At 37.0% G+C, this 21,418-nt stretch overlaps 1 protein-coding gene and 1 non-coding gene across 3 annotated transcripts in view; one reads left to right on the top strand and one right to left on the bottom strand.

Moving 5' to 3' along the window:
* The window catches only part of CNTN6 (contactin 6), a 304,375-nt gene that overhangs the window by 115,294 nt on the left and 167,663 nt on the right, over positions 1–21,418 (top strand). The window lies entirely within an intron of this gene.
* Positions 3,857–3,961, bottom strand: LOC131764679 (U6 spliceosomal RNA). The gene has a single exon (XR_009337890.1). It is a non-coding gene; the product is annotated as a U6 spliceosomal RNA (small nuclear RNA).

Here is a 21,418-nt window from a genome sequence, read left to right as displayed (position 1 = left end):
AGAGATTTGTAGATCTATGTTTATATATGAGAACATCACATACCTGCAGACATTCATGCGAATGTAAACGCGATTTTCACACATGGCCTCACAAATTCCAACCAGTCTCCCAAAATTACCTAGGAGAGAAAAAGACCTGTTTCATTTTAACCAGTTTTGGAAATTTTCACAAAAATATGTTTAATTTAGAATGAATTCAGAATGAACAAAATATTGAGTCCTGTGGACTGACCAGCAAAATAAAACCCAAATGCAAGTCATTTAGCTACTCTGTTTTCCGCCTAGGTGTTTTTCTTTAATATTTCCTGTGAGTTAGGGCTCTTTCATCTTTTATTTGCAGCATAAAAAATTACGTGGGCATCTCTTAACTCCTAATTTAGCTGTCTGTTTGGAAAAGACAACCTGAACGTGGCTGTGGTGAGAAACGCTGTTCCATCTAGTTGGCTGGAGATCCTTTACAGCTGGAGCCACTTTTACAGTGGTGAAGTGTCTGCCACACTCAGCAGAAGTCCCTCAGTTGTACTCTTATTTTTTTAATAAACAGGGGGAATAAAGAGGTATGATAAGTTGCCCTTTTCAGTATGATTTCTCCCCATTCTCCCTGTCCAAATACAAATATAAAAGAAATCTTGTCATGTATAAAGGTCTATTTCACTTTGACTAAGAGGAAAAGAGAAGAAGTTGAGGAGTGAAGCCAATTAGGGGAAATGGGAGGTAAAGAGGTAAGGCCAGTGGGTCCTCATAAATGCCCCCAATGTGAGGATTTTTACCTATTTTATCCACATACAATGACTTGCAAAAGACTTTGTTGGTTTTTTTTTTTACAATTCATAGGCTTCCCACTGATCATTTCCTATGGTCAATTGCTCCCTACAGTGAAAACCTTCCAACGGAAACTAAGCAAGCTTAAAAAAACTGCCTGATGTGTAATAAAGCACTTTTCCACTAACATCAGTTCCATCAATACATACCACTTTTTTTCTTTCCTACACCTTCACCGCCTTCCTTACATTCCTTTGAGCTGTATATAAGCCAATGAGGATGAAATAATTAGAATGTGTGTCTGCTGCACAAAAGTCTTTCTCCATGGGCACAGTTTTCACCTGATCTTTTACAGAAAGCATAGTGTGTTTACATACACATCCATAGGCCGGTACTAGATATACAGAATTTGCCATCCCACTGTACATTTAGTTTTTCTATAGTCTCTGAGGACTTGATTTTGGTTAAAAAAACAAACTATTAGAAGTTTTTAAAATGCTTTTTATTTCAAAAAAAACCCCAAATACAAAATGAGAAATGACTATACACTATAACCTCAAAAATGAATATTGTCAAGGACGAAGTTAAATAATAGCCCAAAATATAGTGAAAACATTCTCAATTGAAATATAGAAAAAGGAAACATTCAATTACCTCCTGGAGAACAGTGGGTTTCCTCCCAAGCCTCTACTGAAAAATATGATGTGAAACTGTTTGCACTGCTTTTCTATTAAAAATCTTCCAGTGGACTTCTGTGGTGGCACAGTGGTTAAGAATCCTCTTGCCAATGCAGGGGACACGGGTTCAAGCCCTAGTGTGGGAAGATTCCACATGCCGTGGAGCAACTAAGCCCATGTGCCACAACTACTGAGCCTGTGCTCTAGAGACTGTGAGCCACAACTACTGAGCTCGTGTGCCACAACTACTGAAGCCCACGTGCCTAGAGCCCGTGCTTCACAACAAAAGAAGCCATTGCAATGAGAAGCTTGTACAATGCAACGAAGAGTAACCCCCACTCACCGCAACTAGAGAAAGCCTGCGTGAAGCAACAAAGACCCTACACAGCCAAAAATAAATAAATAAATACATTTATTTACAAAAAAAATCTTCCAGTTCAGTTTTCCTGTACTGACCCAATTCCCTGGTACTCAGGGAAAGGCTGTTTTTTGGTTTGGGCTTTTGGTTTTCTTCTGTAGATGTGTGATTGCTTATCTGTCTAGAATAGTCTTATTTGCATGCCAAATAACTCTTCAATCTACTACCTCCTTTTGATACTTTCAGATTAGGCCCCCATTACCTTTTTTTTTTTTTTTAATGTCCTATTTTCATAATGGACAAACTCATCTAAAAGATCCTTATAGGATAATATCTAAAATCCATGCCTGGCCAAAAAGCCTTCCGTGATTCATTCCCCTAGGGTAGTACAAATTCCCACTTTTACCAAACTATTTATGCTTTAAGAAGACACCGTGTTTTTTGTTTTCTGTATACCTGTTTTAGTTGCTAATCCCTCTTCCTAAAATATTTATACATACCTTGCCTTCCTGGAAAACTACTACTATCTTTCAAAACCTAAAATAAATATCTTTTGCCCAGGAAGCTTTTCTCTGTCCAGCATTCTGGTTGTAGGAAACTGTTGCCTACATGGATCATAATACATGTCATTTGCAACACTGGAGGCAAATGTCCCTTGTTTGCTGCATATTAGTTTCAGAATAGGTTTTACTCTTCTGGAGGTAGAAAGATTTGGCTGAAGTCCAAAAGTATTCCTTTTTGTCACAGATCCACACATGCTGTTGAGTTTTATGTGTGCATCAGTAACAGTAATGACATCAATTATATACACACACACACACACACACATACACACACACAAATATTCACACACCCAACACACAACCACTGTAAAGGAAGCTTCAAAACTTCCCTCAAATAATATTTTTTTTTTTCCTCTATCTCTACCCTCACTTAGACAGCTTGGAACCTTCTCCTTTCAATGTGTTCATTATTGCTTCCTCTGCTTAGCTCACCCATAATGCAATTAAATTAGCACAGGTATGCGAACTACTCACAAGTTATGTATACCCAACAAGCCAAGTGCATAAAAATCTAGGGTCAAGATCACAAGAATGACTCAGTAAACCCAATCAGCTCCTCCCCTCTTTTTTGCAGCTCTGTATTTTATAGGTACATTAATTTGCCTAAAGTTGTTGTATTGACTTAATGGAATCCTGCTGGCCATATTGAGCCATTAAAATTCTGCCATTTAACCGAATTAAAGAGATTAAAATAATCAGGTTTGGCTGTGCTGTTGTTATAGCACATATTTATACTTTTACATATTTAAAAGTAGAGCAGCCAATGTGATTCAAGTTGCCATTTAATGGCTCATCACGCATAATTAAACTAGCCTAAGCTAACCTACAATGACTGAATGGAAGTAATATGCCTTGGTTGTCAAGGGTACAGACTTTGACATCAGAAATAGAGCCTCAAGATTTAGCTTTACCATTTTTAGCTTTGTAACCTTGGGTAGGTCACTTAACCTGTCATTGTTCAAAAGGTAAAAAATGGATTTTTAGCAGTGACTTCTTCATAGGGTAGGTATAAACAATCAACGAAATGAGAAATTTGAAATGCCAATACAGTACCTAGCATGCGGTAAGCAAACCGTGCATGTTCTTGTATACTTTTCCCTCTAGTGCTGCTCTTCTTCCAGTTGTAATATTTGTAAAGTCAGTTTTATCTCTGGGCCTCCATTTTCTCATGAACTCTTCAATTTATAAATATGTGATTTTTCCAATGTAGTTTCATCTGTTACATAAAGTACAATAAGCTTATGCTTAGTGCTCTATTTGTTCAACCTTAGTTATATATAAGGCAGTCAACCCTGCAAACCCCAGAGTTAAATCATTGTTTCAGTCTTTTCACAGCACTCATTTTAAAAATTAAAGCATGTTTAATATTCAATAAAATACAGTGATCTTGTGTTCAGTTTAATGAGTTTTTATAGTTGTAGTCACTCAAAACAAGATATAAAACATTTCCATTATCTCAGGTAGTTTCTCATGTCTTTTTTTCAATAAAAAAAGAAGAAAAAATGGAATGTCTCAAAAACATTTTTGTCATCCTTATGCAAGTTCTATGCTAATCTTCTTTGTATCAGGCCAATTTTACTTCATTTTGCCAAAGTGGGCATTACCCATTGCATTTCTGATTACCTCCCGTATTCTCTCAGATGCAGCAGAAATTATAAAAAAGAGAAAGAACAATTAACCCAGAAATACTCTTGAGCCAATCTAAGATCAGCAAACTCTTGGTGAGTATAGAGCTGCTCCTCCACCCCCAGCCACTTAAAAGCACAAATCTCTATTTTACAAGATGTCTTTATAACATTAATGATATTTTAGAGGGAGAAGATAGGAAATCTTTCAGAGAAATGGTGGTGCCGAAGCAGAGAATAGTGGAGTTTCACTCATCACCCTTCAGAGGCTGACTCTCAGTTCTGTGGTGTTGGAGACTAGGTTTTCTTAGCACAGAGTTGATCAGGTCTTATGGACAAACACTTGCTGAGCAAATTTATATGACTTTATATATAAATCAGAAAAAAGTTTATATTAATTAATATATTAGTACATTAATAATATATTATTATAATGGATTATTTTTCTCTTAACATAATATTTACATTCATTATCTAGGATACTTTATTCCAGTTTTTCTCATCTTTTATTTTCACTCTCCTTTTTCCACAAAGGGGCCCACTCAGTTCCCCACCCATGAAGTTTTAATACCATATATATTCTGTATATTTATTCATATACATAGTCCTGTGCTTTATACATAAAAAGTAACATTTTTTTCACCATCCTCTCCACTCCTTGGAACTAATTTTCACCTCCTTGGGGGTGATATTGACCCATTGTGGGTGTATACCCTATTTCTTGTTTCCTGCTACCTGGCAGTATGGATTATTGAATAATCATGTCATCTCATTTTCTGTATTTCTGTTACTTTGCCATCTGGGGACTTGCTAACCCTGCAGGGTCTTCCCCTCCCAGGGCTAGCCAATTTCTAGAGACACCATTGAGCTGTCTTTCATATGCAAACCAACCTATCAGAGTCCATACTCAAACCACCTCCTTTATTGGGATCTTACACTCTGGGCCACTATTCCCCAGTCCTAATCACCTCAGGGACAGTTATCAGACAACTAGAAACAGACCCTACACCCCAGAGGCTGCTGAAAGTATTCAAACTAGTCAATCCTAAACCTTCTTAGCCTGCCTTCCCAGTTTCTTCCTTTGGAAATCACAATACAAGCTCTCACCTCCACTTCCTCTGCCTGTGACTGACACTGGTGCTTCCCTATGTAGCCTTGCATGGCATGGAATCTCCCCTGCTTTGGGGAACTATAACGAACTATCTTTTTTTTTTTTAACATCTTTATTGGAGTATAAATGCTTTACAATGTTGTGTTAGTTGCTGCTGTATAACAAAGTGAATCAGCTATACGTATACATTTATCCCCATATCCCTTCCCTCTTGCGTCTCTCTCCCACCCTCCCTATCCCACCCCTCTAGGTGGTCACAAAGAACCAAGCTGATCTCCCTGTGCTATGTGGCTGCTTCCCACTAGCTATCTGTTTTACATTTGGTAGTGTATATATGTCCATGCCTCTCTCTCACTTCATCCCAGCTTACCCTTCCCACTCCCCGTGTCCTCAAGCCCATTCTCTACATCTGTGTCTTTATTCCTGCCCTGCCCCTAGGTTCTTCAGAACCATTTTTGTTTTTCGATTCCATATATATGTGTTAGCATACTGTATTGTGGTGGATGGACCTAGAGTCTGTCATACAGGGTGAAGTAATTCAGAAGGAGAAAAACAAATGCCGAACTATCTTTTTAATGGCAGTTATCTCCTAAATCTGTTGTCCTACTATACCTGAATAATAATAAAACCTACATTTTAAAACAATTAGATATCAAGTAGTTGGTTGGCCAGCATAAAAAATGGATAGTCTTGAGACTATGTGTTAGAGTTATGGTGAAGTCTTATAAATCCTCCCTGTCCCTTACAAAGTACCATCCTTAGTGATTTCTACACTAGTGTGAGAATTGAAAAGTGATTAATGTATGACTTTAGCAGTCCGGCTTTTGGGTTTCAAACCTTAAATTAGCAACTTCTTAGCTATGTAATCTTTTTCTCTTTTTCTTTTTAAATTGAAGTATAGTTGATTTACAATGTTGTGTTAATTTCAGGTGTACAGCAAAGTGTTTCACATATATACACATATATATGTATATACATTCTTTTTCAGATTATTTTCCATTATAGGTTATTATAAGATACCAAACATAGTTCCCTACGCTATACAGTAAATCCTTATTCTTTATATATTTTATATATAGTAGTATATACCTGCTAGTCCCATACTCCTGATTTATCCCTCCCCCCACCTTTCCCCTTTGGTAACCATAATATTATTTTCTAAGTCTGTAAGTCTGGTTCTATTTTGTGTATAGCTTCGTTTGTATTGTTTTTTAAATTCCACATATAAGTGTTATACAATATTTGTCTTTCTCTGTCTGATGTATTTCACTTAGTATGATAATCTCTAGGTCCACCCATATTGCTGCAAATGGCAATACTTCATTCTTTTTTATGCCTGAGTTATATTCCATTTATATATATATATATATATATAGCACATCTTCTTTATCCATTCATCTGTGGATGGACACTTAGGTTGCTTCCATGTCTTGGCTATTGTAAACAGTGCTGCAGTGAACATTAGGGTGCAGTTATCCTTTTGGTTTTTTTCCAATATAAATTTATTTGTTTTATTTATTTTATTTTTGGCTGAGTTGGATCTTTGTTGCCGCACACGGGCTTTCTACAGTTGTGGTGAGCAGGGGCTACTCTTCATTGCAGTGTGTGGGCTTCTCATTGCAGTGGCTTCTCCTGTTGCAGAGCATGGGCCCTAGGCATGTGGGCTTCAGCAGTTGTGGCACATGGGTTTCGTTGCTCCATGGCACGTGGGATCTTCCCGGACCAGGGATCAAACCAGTGTCCCCTGCATTGGCAGGCGGATTCTTAACCACTGCTCCACCAGGAAAGCCCAAGGGTGCACTTACCCTTTCTAGTTAGAGTTTTTATTTTTTCCGGATATATGCTCAGGAGTGGGATTGCTGGGTCATATGGTAACAATATTTTTAGTTTTTTAAAAGAATCTCCATACTGTTTTTCAAAGTGGCTGCACCAGTTTACATTCACACTAACAGCTTAGGAGGGTTCCTTTTTCTCCATACCCTCTCCAGCATTTATTATTTGTAGACTTTTTGATGATGGCCATTCTGACTGGTGTGAGGAGGTACCTCGTTGTAGTTTCGATTTGTATTTCTCTAATAATTAGTGACATTGAGCATCTTTCATGTGCCTGATAACCATCTGGATGTCTTCTTTGGAGAAATGTCTATTTAGGTCTTCTGCCCATTTTTTGATTGTTTTTTTTGATATTGAGTTGTATGAACTGTTTGTATATTTTGGAAATTAAGCCCTTCTCGGTCACATCATTTGCTAAAAATATTCTCCCAGTCCGTAGGTCATCTTTTGATTTTGTTACAGTTTTCTTTGCTGTCCAAAAGCTTGTAAGTTTGATTAAGTCTCATTTGTTTATTTTCGCTGTTATGTCTTTTGTCTTTGGAAACTAATCTAAGAAAATACTGTTATGATTTATGTCAGATAATATTTTGTTTATGTTCTCTTCTCAGCCATGTGATCTTAAACCTCATTAGTTTGCTATGAGGATTAAATAATATGCCTGCAAAGTTGTAGAGTTGCCAAGATCACACTCACTTCTGGTACTAACTGCAAATTCAGGAGGTCCCAAGATCACCTCATGGGAATTCCCTGGCAGTCCAGTGGTTAGGAATCCTGACTCCACGCTTCCACTTCAGGGGGCCCAATTTCGATCCCTGGTTGGGGAACTAGCATCCCACAAGTTGCATGGCACGGCCAAAAAGAAAAGTAAAAGCTCAATCCAAAAGCACTCTCAAGCTTGATAATTCCCTTAAAGGACTCAAAGAAATCTGCAAAGCTACTATACTGACTGGTACAGTTTATTACAATGAAAACATACTGAGTCAAATTAGCCCAGGGAAGAGACACATAAGGCAGAGCCCAGAAGAGTTCCATGTGCACAGCCTTCAGGTGTGCTCTCCTAGTGGAACCGTGCAAAGAATGCTTATTTCTAGGAAAGATGCATGACCATATGCAGGGAAGCACACTCAGTCTTGATGTGGAGTCTTTACTGTGGCTCAGTCATGTAGACTAGTTGACTGCCCGTGTGCCTTACCTTTGGCTAAAGCCCTTCCAGAGGTCAAGCTGCTGCTGCAGGGCCCAGTCTTTCTTTACCTCCCATCCTGTGCACCATCAATCACATTGTTAGCTTAGACTATCCAACATGGCCTAGGCCCTAAGTAAACAGACATTCTTACCAGGTCCGACAGCCCAAGGGCTTAGAGATTACCTCTAGGGCAAAGAGCTGAACATCCCTTTGGGCAAGTCTAATCTTTACTGAATGTACACAGGTTGATACACTCATTAAATGCACATAACCATTAATATTTTGTCTTAGTGGCCATGCTAGAGTCTCTCCTGCCGAAAGAGTACTATAAAAATACTGCCAAATTCTTACTCCTTTTGTTCTTCTTTTCTGGGTCTAAGCAGACACTTCTGTGTTGTTAAGAGGCTTTTTAGTTATTCATAGTAACATGTACCAGATTAAAACTCATAGCTTTGGTTAGACTCACCCTAGTTTTGTCTTGTTACTTTACCCCTTGAATGACCTGGGTGTTACCAGACCTTTTCAGGTATATATTTATAGACAACCCATGGGGCTATTTTCATGGTTGATCTGATGGTTGATCTCATTCATTATATATTGGATCTTACTAATCTCACCTTTAGAGTAATCTTATTTCCACGTTGCTTAGGGATTTATCACTTTAACTTCCTATATTCCACACAAGAACCTATACCCACTATTTCAGCAGCCAAAGATTTTTTTCATGAGCAGCACTAAAAGCTCACACAAAACTCAGCAGCAAGGAATTCCTTTTTAGGCAGCTTGAAAAGGTGCTCTCTTTGTCATAAAGCAAAAAGACACAATGAAAGGTTAGGTTCTTACTGCCCCATCTCATTACTGTTGATGAAAAACTCCAAATTAATTTGCTTCTGCTTATAGAAATATCTCCCTTAACCTTGGTGATTCAATGAGAAAGGATTTGCTTTAGAGATAGGCATTGCTTAACAGCATTTGGCATTTGCTCAGGCTGAACAATCATCCAGAGAGCATGTATCTTCTTTCTTTCTTTAGTGTAGTGATCACCGCAAAAATAGTACATGGAGTATGGTACAGAAAAGCTTTAGCATGGTGGTTGGTGCAGAGGCTTTTATTAGCAGTAGGGGCTCTGTAGTTAAGTACCTGGGTTTACCCTGGAACAAGTCTACTTCTGACTTCAGACACATAGTAATATCACTTTCTTCTTTTCAGATCCAAAAGAAAAAAAGGGTTTCTTTGTTTATCGGTTGTGATGAGGATAAACTGCTATCATGTATGCAAAGCTCTTAGACCAGAGCCTGGCCCATAGTAAGCTCTCAGTAGATATTCATTTAAAAAACATACAGTTAAGACAAAAACAGATTAAATCCTTTATACTTAATAAAGAGTTCAGTGATGGGTTTATAGGAAATCAATTAATTATAATATTAGATTTCTATTTGTATTGTCCATTTATTTATTTATTCACCAAGTAAATATCCAGCAATGATCATATGCACTACTTTAGGTCCTGAGGATTCAGAGGTAAACAAAAATAGCCAAAAATAAAGCACATCCATGAAACATTCTGCCCAGTCCAGGGCAGTTCCTATATGTCTATCAATAACCAATCCCTGAGGAAGAAGAAATCTATAGGACAGTGATGAAAACAGGGTATTCAAATTATTAACTTTATTATTAATCTTTTGGCATTTCTGTGTCCATCAGATTCTCTAAAACTCTTGAGATACAAAAGCATTTTCTCTGAGACAAGATATTATTCAGACTCTCCTCTTTACTGCCAACGTTTGCCCTAGAGAATTTCTCAACTAGTTCTTTCAGGTTACAGACATAATTGGTTATTAGTTATTTTAGTGCCATTGTTCTTGATATACATCTAAGCATCATCTCTGGGCCCTCTGAAAAGCAAGATTTCTGTTTCTGATTAATCTGTGGCTGGTCACTGAGGATACTGAAGCTGCTCCTGGGTAATTAGACCATTTTATCTCTAAGCTCATCTATTTTCTGGATGTAATAGTGATAGAGGTGCCAGCAGTTCCAAGCACAGCCCTGAAACCTTGCTAATCAGCATCTGTGATTTGCTAGGGGTACCACTGTTTGAACTGTTAAAGCCAAATTGTTATGAGAGGTTATGCATAAGTGGACATTTTAATCTCCAAGTCAATTATGCATTTAATGAAACTTAAGGAGCTTATAAAGTTAAATAAGTAAATAAATAAAAAGCAGCACCTACAGCACTTAGTGATGCAAGTCAGATGCACCCACCCCACCCCGACCCCCCCACTCCCAGCACACACGCACAACATGATAAAATAGAGAAATGTGTACTTACATGGAAAGGAAGCACACATAGTGACAAAGAGTGTGGGCTCCTTATTTTATCAGCTGTGTGAACATGGGCAAGTCACAGTCCTCTGAATGTCATTCTTCTTATCTGTCAAATGGACATAATATTAATACCTACAGCATTGTTATAGGGTTGTTATAAGGATTAAAATGCATTAAATACTATTTTATAAAATATTTCATACAGTGTCTGCTCTGTATTGTGTGCTGATTATATGTTAGTTTTTATTATTCTAGGAAATGATTCCATCCTCCCAACTCATGCAAAGAAACAGCTAACTCATGTTGAAAAGCAATTATTTCACTTCTCCAGGGATTGCAGAAAATCAGAGGAAAAGGCAAAGACAGACAAGTTTTGCTATTTCCACTGGGCTTCTTGAGATGTGTAGCCTATGTATACTAAAGTTTAGGCCAGAATGCAAAGAGAAACTGAAAGGCAGCGAAAGAAATGAGTTTTATATGAAGTATTTGAAGCTCATCTTCCCCAACATTTCCAAAAAACTGTCCATAAAAAACAAACAAAGAAACAAACTTATATCATAAGGTGCTATTTAAAAAAAAAAAAATCTGCCTTCAAGTAAGTTTGGGAAACATTGAATATTAGATTGTCTCTTGCACCTTTAAAGAATAACAATTCTTATTTTAGTGTTGAAGTGTCTGAGAAATCTGGAACAGCTCTAATAAAAGAAATAATTCCAAAAAATGCTGAGCTAAGTGTTGTGTGTTCAACAATGTCCTCCACAACATTCGTGTCCACCTACAAACTAAGAATGAGATTATATTTGGCAATAGCGTCTTTGAAAATGTAATTAATTAAGGATATTGAGATAAAACCTTAACAGATTTTGATTGGGTCTTAAATCCAATGACTGGAGTCCTTTTAGAAGAAAACACACAGAAAACAGAAGGTGGTGATGTGAAGATGGACGCAGAGATTGAAGTGATGTGTCTATGAGCCAAGGAAAACCAAGGATGGCCAACAACCACTAGACCCTAGGATGGAGGCATGGGAAGATTTCTGGAAGCCTCAGACCCTCCAGAATGAATCAACCCTGACGACAGCTTCATTTTAGACTTTAAGCCTTTTGGAACTGTAAGAGAACACATTTGTTGGTTTGAGCCTCTCAGTTATCGGTAATTTGTTATGGCGGCCCTTGTAAACATGTATATGGTATTACAAAATGGCCATTTGAAATGTGGAAAATGCCACTAAATATAGCTCAGTAAAAGCTTTTTCTCTCTTCTGCCCATTTGTTTTTGTTCCAATTTTTGGTGATGGGGGGGTGTGACAAACTGTGCGAAGTGGGTGGAGAAAACACTGCAAAACATTGTGATTGAGTTAAATTATGACTCAAAAGTGAGCTCTCCGTTATTTTTTCTGTTATCACTTGTGCTCTTGTCAACAAAATTCCTTGGCATTTGTGAATTATTGGTGTTTGTGAAAAGTTTACAAAGCAGTCAGCTTCTTCTATGCTACCTCTAGAAGAAACAAATAAAAGAAAGGACAAAATAGGTAATAGCCAATATACCACAGCAATGTTTGCTAAATGTCAGTTAGTTTCTCTGCTAGAATTCTGTTTTTATTTCTTTGTCTAGAAAATAAAGCACATATTTTTAATCCAGTCCTTTCTGGAGCAGCATCCAGTCATTACTATGTGAACTGAGTCTAACAGTATATGTGACACTTGCTCGGTCACTGGACAGCAAAGATACCTCCAAAGAAGCAAAAGAGACAGCCAAGATCATGGCATCAGAAGAAGCCAGAGACATTTGGACCCTTTGGGAATAGATAGGCAAATAAAGAAAACAATAGATTTGCCCTAAGTCTAGTTCCTTCTCTTAAATGAAAAATGTTGCCTACTATATCAGTAAACAAAGGATATTGCAGCAGCCATCAAGCCACTACAGCCGCCCTGATGGTGAGCCCTGAAGGAACTCAGGATGGAGACAAATGGGCTGCCCACCAAGCCCTCAGCCACTGCAACCACCCATAGCAGTGAACCTTGATGGGACTCTGGATGGGAAAGAACAGGATACTGGCCCTAGGTAGCTAAGGTGCATATCAAAGGAATGATTTCAATGCATCCAAACTGTTGCATGTCCCCATACAGAGAAAAGTGCTTAATTCATTCACGGTAATCTTTTGATATTCTGACTACCTGGTCTTTGTTGCAAAAACCCCTATGTATCCTGGCTCTTCCCTTACCTCTTTGGAGCAGTCCCTCACAGGATCTGAGAATCTGTCTCCTGTACTTGAAGTCCTCGGAAAATCTGATGAATAAAACATAACTCTCAACTTTTAGGTTGTGCATTTTTTTTTTCAGTAGACATTCTTATCTGGAGAGCACTTCATATCTGGGCTCTCTGTTAAGTTCCTTAAATACAAGCATGGCAGCTACTGCTTCCTGGCAAATTTGCATGAGAATTTGGACATGTTTTTCCAACTGAAAAAATGTAATCACAAACTTAAATCATGTTTATGTCTACCAAAAGACTTCAGGATTAATTTCTTATTCTTTAAGGTGGCTAAAATGACCTTCTTGATGTTACTTTGGATATCTATCTCTCTAGCCTCATCTGTTGTCAACTCTTTCCTTGGCAAGGATTATGTGAGTTCTCCAAATTCTCCTTAATTTCTCTCAACTCAGGGCATTTGCATTTACTTACTCTTTCTTCTTTCTAAATAATCTCTCTATTCCTAACTCCTGTATCTTCATGAGTTGTTAAGATCATGGCTTCTGATGTGAGACAGACTAGTGTCAAAATTCTACCCTGTGTAAAATGGGGGAGAGTTAGCATTTTCCTCACAGAGTTGTGTTAAGAATAAGATAATGAATGCCAAGTTAGTACACCTAACAGTAAGTAAATTGTCAAAAATGTCATCATCCTCATCACCTTTCAAACCCTAGCTGGGATAGAATTTGTACTAGAAAGCGTTCTCTGATTTTATAACATTAAATTAGATGAAAATTATCAATAATTATCAGAACAATCCAAACATTAATTCTCTTATATTCACTAATTCCAATTCTAGAAAATTATGCTAATAATCATAAATATAGAAAAGGCATTTATTATTTCATTGTTTTAGTAATAGAAAACCAAAATATGGAACAATGTAAATATTTTCATTTAGACACACCAGTCACATGATGGATTATTATGAAACTTTCAAAATGTATAGTTCCATTAAAAATAAAATTTCACAAGTGCTAATTAAGAGCAGGGAAATGCTTATCTCATATTTTAAACTGAGTAACAGCAGAGATTAAAAATTAACAGCATAGTATATAGTAAAAAATCCTGGAATTATCGGTACCAATGTCCTAATAGTAGTTATTTTGCAAAAACACAATTGGGTATTTTTTCTCTTCATGTTTGAGTCTTGCAAATATTCCATAATGAGCATCTATTGATTATATAATGGCATAAAATTAAAACTTTAAACTTAAAACAATACTGGTTGAGTAAATAAAACTTTTTCCTACATGTCCATACCAGTCCCTGCCAATGAAATATGTGATGTATTTCTCTTGTCTAAATGTTCACCTATCGTAAAGAACATGGAAACGGGTTGATAAAGAACATGAAGGGGAAAAAAATCAATAGGAAAGAGAAGAAAAAGCCTGACGCATATTCATCTTTATAAAATGTTTACAAAGTCAATGTAGCATCACAGGATAAACTGTTTATGTTCAAACACTGAAGTGAAAAAAAAGAGGAAAAATTCAGAACTAGCTGAACCTTGAAAGAATAAACAGAAAATGTCAAGTGCTTCTCTCACATAGGGAATCAGCCAGTTTCCCTACTCATAAAAGAAAAAAAAAATCTTTTGTTGATTATGAGTCCGAAAAAATTGAACTCATGTTTCTCATTTCTGTAAACTATCCCTGTCATTTAATCTTTATATTGGGAAGAAGACAATATAGCGTAATGGATCAGGGGATGCTATTTCATTTTCTTATTTCACATTCAAGTTCGGTCTAGTCTAATTATGGTGTTTATGAAGTTTAAACCGGTGTAGCGAGAGAGAAATAAAGAGAATAAGTGTTCATCCACTCTAAGGAGCATTTCTTGATAAGAAAGATCACATTGGCAAGTACAGGAAATGCATGAGAGGTTTTTATCAACCAATAATTTTACATTTATAAGAAATTTTCATTGTGATAAATAGGAAAAAATATAACTCTATTTCTAGATAAATAAATTTTTAACCAAAATGAGGAAACCTTAGCAAAAATGTTTCACAGTTACAGGGAGATACAGGCAAAATGAAATAACAAATACCTCACCCCAGCCTGTAAGAAAAGAGCTGAAAAAGAACCAGAAAATTATAAATGAGCAGATCTGCCCTTGGCTGTAGGCAAGATGTCTAAGATGGTAATAAGGAGTGAGGTTACCAAACATCCAGAGAGAGATGAGCTGATAAAACTTAATCAGGCTAGTTTTACAAAGGGCAAACCTTTTCTGACAAATTTGGTGGCATTTTTGCTTGGCACAGAGGGCAGGAAAAGTACATGACTAGAATGAGAGATAGAATTGTACATGAGAAAGTAGAAAGGCATAGATGACATATATGGGAGTGAGGTACTGTTTTAACTTTCCAAAGGAAGCCACTTGGGTGACATTTAACCCCAAAAACACTGATTTCGTTAAGATATTCATGCTGGCAATAAGTACAAGCAGGACTGATAGATCAGCATGCTTTGCTGTGACACTGTGTAACCAAAATTAAGTCTGTCATCATCAAATAATATACATTGGGGTACTATATCTGACATTCACAGATTTTTAGAGTGCTTTTCTCAGTTATTTATCTTTTTTCCAAATTTTCTTTCTTTGGTTTCTTATTGGTATATACATGGAATCAATGCCATTTCAGGCAGACACAATCTTATCTCAGAGAGCAACCAAAGAGGGCCCTGTAATATCTCAACGATAATAATAGGTTTCCAGGGGTTTTCTAACATCTTCACTCTGGGACATTTTAGCAAAGTGCTTTTTGGTGCTTTGTGTTCCTGACAGCATGCTGTTATTTTTCAAAGGTTAATGCTGAAATGCTCTAAATTGGGCAAGTAATAGGGTCAAAGACCCAGAAGTTCAAAAGACGGAATCTAAATTTGCCTCTCAGTCAGCCCCTCAGCCTACAAATAAGCGTGTCCCTTTTTCCCTAAAAATATAATCAGAACTGAAACTCACATATACCAACAGCTCTAGGCCCTGCTGTTATTTCTGTTCACCTCTCTCTTTCTCTCTGCCATCTGATTTCTTTGTAGAGTACTTTGTATACAACGCCATAGTTTTCTCTGTCTTGAATTTATTTAAAATTTGGCCTTTATGCCTCAATCCATCTTGACTTTGAAAACAAAACTTCTCCTAAAGAAGAAACATGAGACATTCTGATGACCAACACTAGTGCTTTGCTGTTGTTCTTGTTTTTCATTATTACTAACATGTGACAGTCTTAACTATGTCCTTTATTAAAAGCTCTCCATTCTTGATCTGCCATGTGATGGGTGTGATGAGCAGAATAATGGCTCCAAAGGTGTCCATACCCTAATCCCTGGATCCTGTGAATATGTCAGATTACATGGTGAAGGGGAATTAAAGTAGCAGATAAAATTAAGGTTGCTAATCAGGTGATCTTAATAGGGAGATTATCTTGGATGATCTGGATGAGCCCAGTGTAATCATAAGGGTCCTTAAAACTACGAGAGACACAAGTGAAACAGGAAAAATGTGACTATGGAAGAATAGCCAGAGTAATTTGGTATGAGAAGGATTCAATGTGCAGTTGCTGGAGAAAGGGGGTCCACAAACCAAGGAATGCAGGCAGCTTCTAGAAGCTGGAAAAGGCAAAGAAAAGGACTCTGCTCTGGAGCCTTGAGAAGGGGATACAGTTCTACCAATCTTGATTTTAGCTCAGTGAGACCCATTTTGGAATTCCGACCTACAGAATTATAAGCTAATAAATATGTGTAGGTTTCTGCCACTAAATTTCAGGTAGTTTGTTATGGTAGCAATAGAAAACTCATACAATGATCCTGGTAAAATAGTCTCAACTTCTCATATAGATCTTCCTCAGAATTTTTTGGCTGTTTTCTCTCTTTTGTCAACTCTATAGATGTTGATGATCATTGGCCTTCCATCTTCAGTTTTCCTTTTTATTTAAGTTCCATGTTGTTACTACCTTTTACAAAGCAATGCCATCCAACTCTGCCTCTGTCCCCAGCCCCCTCCAACTTGCAGTCCCTCTGACAATTCAAATTTAACATGTCTTAATGATATTCTTTAAATGACAAAAATAATGAATCTCAAACAAATATAAATAAGCTCATCTGAAAAATTTTGCTTAATCAAATCAATTAATATGGAAACCAGTAAAATGTTGCAACTAGTTCAAAATAGAATGCAAAGAACCAGACAGGCGATAAAAAATGGTAATATTAATTCATAAATAGATGCCATATGGGTTTATCATGGCTAAATCGTATGGCATGTGAATTATATTTCAAGAAAGCTGTTAAAAACAAAACAAAAGGCTGGTTTCTCCATAACGGAAAAAGGGAAAAAGCCAATGGCATTCCACTGGACACAATTCATTTGCATTTTAATGGTGAGAATCATTTCCCTTCTTAATAGTTTTCCACCTCCTTACACTGCTGTAAAATAGATAAAAGACATTGAAAGGCAAAATTAACCCCAAAAAGTGCACTGAACAGGACACTCAGTAATCTTCTCATGTCCCTTTTGAAATCTTTCCCAAATATTCCTGGTTTGTCCTGTCACAACACATATCTCTTATCTATTCACTTTTTCATTCTCCTGATGATCATTTTACACATTGTCATCTCTTCTCAAACTTCCCATACTTTCTCTCCCATCATCTGTGTCAGCTAATGATATTCCTTTCTCCTTCCTAAGAAAGTAAGGGAAAAAAAATCTGAACATTATTTTAACAGGTTTTCAATCCCACTTGTATCAGTACGTTTTTCTGTCTCTACTCTGCCTTCCTTCCTGTTATTGTGAAAGAACCTTTCTAAGGCCAGTTACTACGCAATGAACTAGATCCCTCCTCTGTTACCCCAAGGGCATCACTCAATTGTCAAGGAGGAACAGCTTAAGGTGTAAGATTCTAAAACGTGAACCTAAATACTTGCAGAATTTCTTGAATAATTTTATTCTCTAAACCCAGTTTGCCTTGTAAAATGATTCTCTGCAGTGATTGGATGTTTCATTTATTTAATCATTCAAACTTCCATTCACATCTGTGTGATTACAGAAAACATGGGGTGTGTAGGCTAGTAACTCATAAGGAAATTGTTTGTGTCTGAATGAATGTTTGTTTAAAAAATGAACGAAAAGTGAATGAAACTTATATCTACTTTCTCATCTCCTTTCGTCCTCACTGCCCTTAATCTTTCTTCTTCCCCTTTTCCCTTTAACAGTTAAGGACTTCAACATACATGCATTCTTGCATTCATCCACAAAAGCTAGCTCAGAGTAATCTTAAATGTTCTCTTTCCTTCATCTTTCACATCAAATCAGTTATACCAGTCTGTTGGTATTGCCTCTAAACACTTCAAAATAGCTCACTTCGTCCTCATTCTTTTCATTCTTACTGACAATGCCCCAGTTATCTCAGTGTTTTCAAATGTTTGATAAATAATCTTCCTGATCTGTGGTTTTTCTTCCCCTATCCTCCCCCAGTTAGTCATAGATCTAAGTTTCTCATGTGTCTGCTTAAAATTGAAAACACTCCCATGTTTTCTAACTTTTACACATCAGGTTCAAACCTCTGTCATATCACTGAAAGTCCTTCAAAACTCTTCTAAATCTACAATTCCATCCTTATATTTCATAACTCTCCTTTGTTCCAGACCAGTTACATTTTTTGAATGACAGGTATTTTCATATCACTATTCTTAAAGTTTCCTTACTATTCCCTTTTCTTTCAAAGGCATTCTCACTCTCATTCTTTTACACTTAGTTCAAATATTGCATCTTTTGTCACTCGTCCATAACCTCTAAGTAGAATTAATTACTTCCTTCTCTGGACTTCCTTAAAATTATATTTGTGCTTTTGGTAGAACACTTATCCTGTAATAATGCAATTAGTTAATTGTTTTTGTCAGCCTCCCTTTCTGGAGTATATATCATAGTGATGTAGATTATGGGTTCTGGAGTCAGACTGCCTAAATTCAAAACTGGATTGCAACACTCTCTAGCTTTTTGTTATTGACTAAGTTACTTAAGTTCCTCAAACATCAATGTCTTCGCTCTTATAATGGGAATATTGGAATCTATATGACAGAGTTTATGTAAGGATAAAATAATTCCTATAAAAGTTCAACTTTGTCCCTGGCTCTTACTATATGCCATAATTGCTCGTTTGATTATAAGCATCTTGAGTGCAATTCATTTATTTATTTTTGCATTGTCAGTGCATAAAGGTTTAACACATAATCAGAGCTAATTAAATGTGGTTGAATGTACTTATGTTGGCCTTTATCACTGTGTTCTGGCAATATCAAAATAAGCAACGATGGAGAATTTTATTTTGGTTTGGCTTTAGACTGAAGAGATCAACAGATGTGAAATATATGGTAAGGCACACTTATTATGATTTACTTTATTATCTGTGTGCCACTTCCAATATGTCATATACTTTCCAGGCAGGTTTAAGGCTTAACTTCCAAATCAGTAGGTCACCATAGTTGTCTGAGTAGACTGAAATACTGCAGGTTTCCAATGTTATACCATATGTATACCATTAGTTCATTCTGCTAGAGTAACTTGTAAAAAAATAACCAGGGCTTCCCTGGTGGCGCAGTGGTTGAGAGTCCGCCTGCCGATGCAGGGGACATGGGTTCGTGCCCTGGTCTGGGAAGATCCCACATGCCGCAGAGCGGCTGGGCCCGTGAGCCATGGCCGCTGAGCCTGCGCCTCCGGAGCCTGTCTTCCGCAACGGGAGAGGCCACAACAGTGGGAGGCCCGCGTACCGCAAACAAACAAACAAACAAACCCCCAAAACCCAAAATGATTCCATCATGTTCAGAGTAGATTCTCAGTTAAGAATTGTCTTCTCAAATGTCTGTTGCATGAAAGAAATATCTAGTATGGCCACTCTCAGGTAACTATTAACTTCCTCCTCTACAGACTTTTGATGTTTACTTGAGTAAGAAGTCATTGATTACCCAGGTGTAAAAAAAATGCCAAAGTCAAAATATAGCTTGAATCTAATTAATGCTTAAAGTTAACGCTAATTTGACCCTATATATTTTCCCCAACTTTACTAAGATATAATTGACATTGTGTAAGTCAATTGAGATATAACAGCATTGTGTATGTTTAAGGTGTACAATGTAATGATGCACTATATGTATTTATTGTGAAATGATTACCCCATAAGGTTAGTTAATACATTCAACACCTCATATAGTAACAATTTTTTGTGTGTTTCTTTTAAGAGCTTACCTCTTAGCAAATTTCAAATATACAATACACTCTTAACTATAGTCACCAGGCTGCACATCTTCATATACCCCATACTTACTCATCTTACACTAGATGTTTGTACCTTTGACAACCTTCACCTATTCCCACCTCCCCCATTCTTCCTCACCCCTACTCCTGGCAACCACCAATCTGTTCTGTTTCTATGAGTTCAAGTCCTCTACATTCCATTTATAAGTGAGAATGAGTTATTTCACTCAAAATAATGTCCTCAAAGTTCATCCATGTTGTTACAAACACCAGTACTTCCTTCTTCTTTATGACTGAATAATAATCCATATATATATATGTGTGTGTGTGTGTGTGTGTGTATACACACACACACACACACATATATATATACATACACATATATGTATATACCACATTTTCTTTATCTATTCATCCACTGATGGATACTTAGGTTGTTTCCTGTCTTGGCTATTGTAAACAATGCTGCAATAAACATGGGAACCTACTTTTTGGAAACAATTTCAAATATATCTGTAGAATGTATTGCCATCAAACCATCAGTAGAATAAAGTTCTCTTTTCACTAAAATTTAAGGACCAATGAGTCCAAAAAATCAGTGTCTCCACCCCAGCCGTCATTACCAAGCCATATCAGTATATACAACTATTTCTTGGACAGCTAAACCTATGAGCCCCAAGGAGTCGTGAAAATCAACATCTGCAAATCTGAACTAATTTCTTTTATTTTTTCTCCTATTTTGAAAAACAGTAAATCTCTGAGCAATTTTTAATGTTTTCTTTCCACTTAAGCATCCTCCAAATTCAATTAGTTGACAAATCACCTTTTTATTTTTCCTTTCCATTCTTACTCTCGCTGCATTACTTTAGGATGTATCTCTCTGCTTGGACTATTGCAATAATCTCATAACTATATTTTAAACTCTATTTATCTACTTTATTCTCTGACATAGCTGATGATTTTTCTCTCTTGTTTTTCCACTAAAAAATAATCCTAACATATCTTCCCTGTATAAAACCTAACACAAGTTAAGCATCAAGATATACTGGGAATTCTAGTGCAGAGCTCTATAGTCAGATTTAAGACTCATGTCTGCCTCTAATTCTTAAATAAGGCAATTGACCTCGCTGGAATTACTTCTCCTCCCCTGTAAATTAGGTGGAATTTCTCTGATACACTTTTTTTTTTTTTTCTATTTTAAAATTCATGGGTTTTCCTGGTGGCACAGTGGTTGGGAGTCTGCCTGCCAATGCAGGGGACGCAGGTTCGTGCCCCGGTCTGGGAGGATCCCGCATGCCGTGGAGCAGCTGGGCCCGTGGGCCATGGCCGCTGGGCCTGTGTGTCCAGAGCCTGTGCTCCGCGACGGGAAGAGGCCACAGCAGTGAGAGGCCCGCGTACCGCAAAAAATAAAAATAATAATAATAAAATAAAAAATAAAATTCTGTGACTTGCTTAGAATAACAAGGGATATTGGTGA

Source organism: Kogia breviceps, chromosome 10 (assembly GCF_026419965.1).
Source record: "Kogia breviceps isolate mKogBre1 chromosome 10, mKogBre1 haplotype 1, whole genome shotgun sequence".
NCBI lineage: Eukaryota > Metazoa > Chordata > Mammalia > Artiodactyla > Physeteridae > Kogia > Kogia breviceps.
Note: the sequence above shows the minus strand (reverse complement) of the source record. Positions and strands in the feature narration are given on the sequence as shown.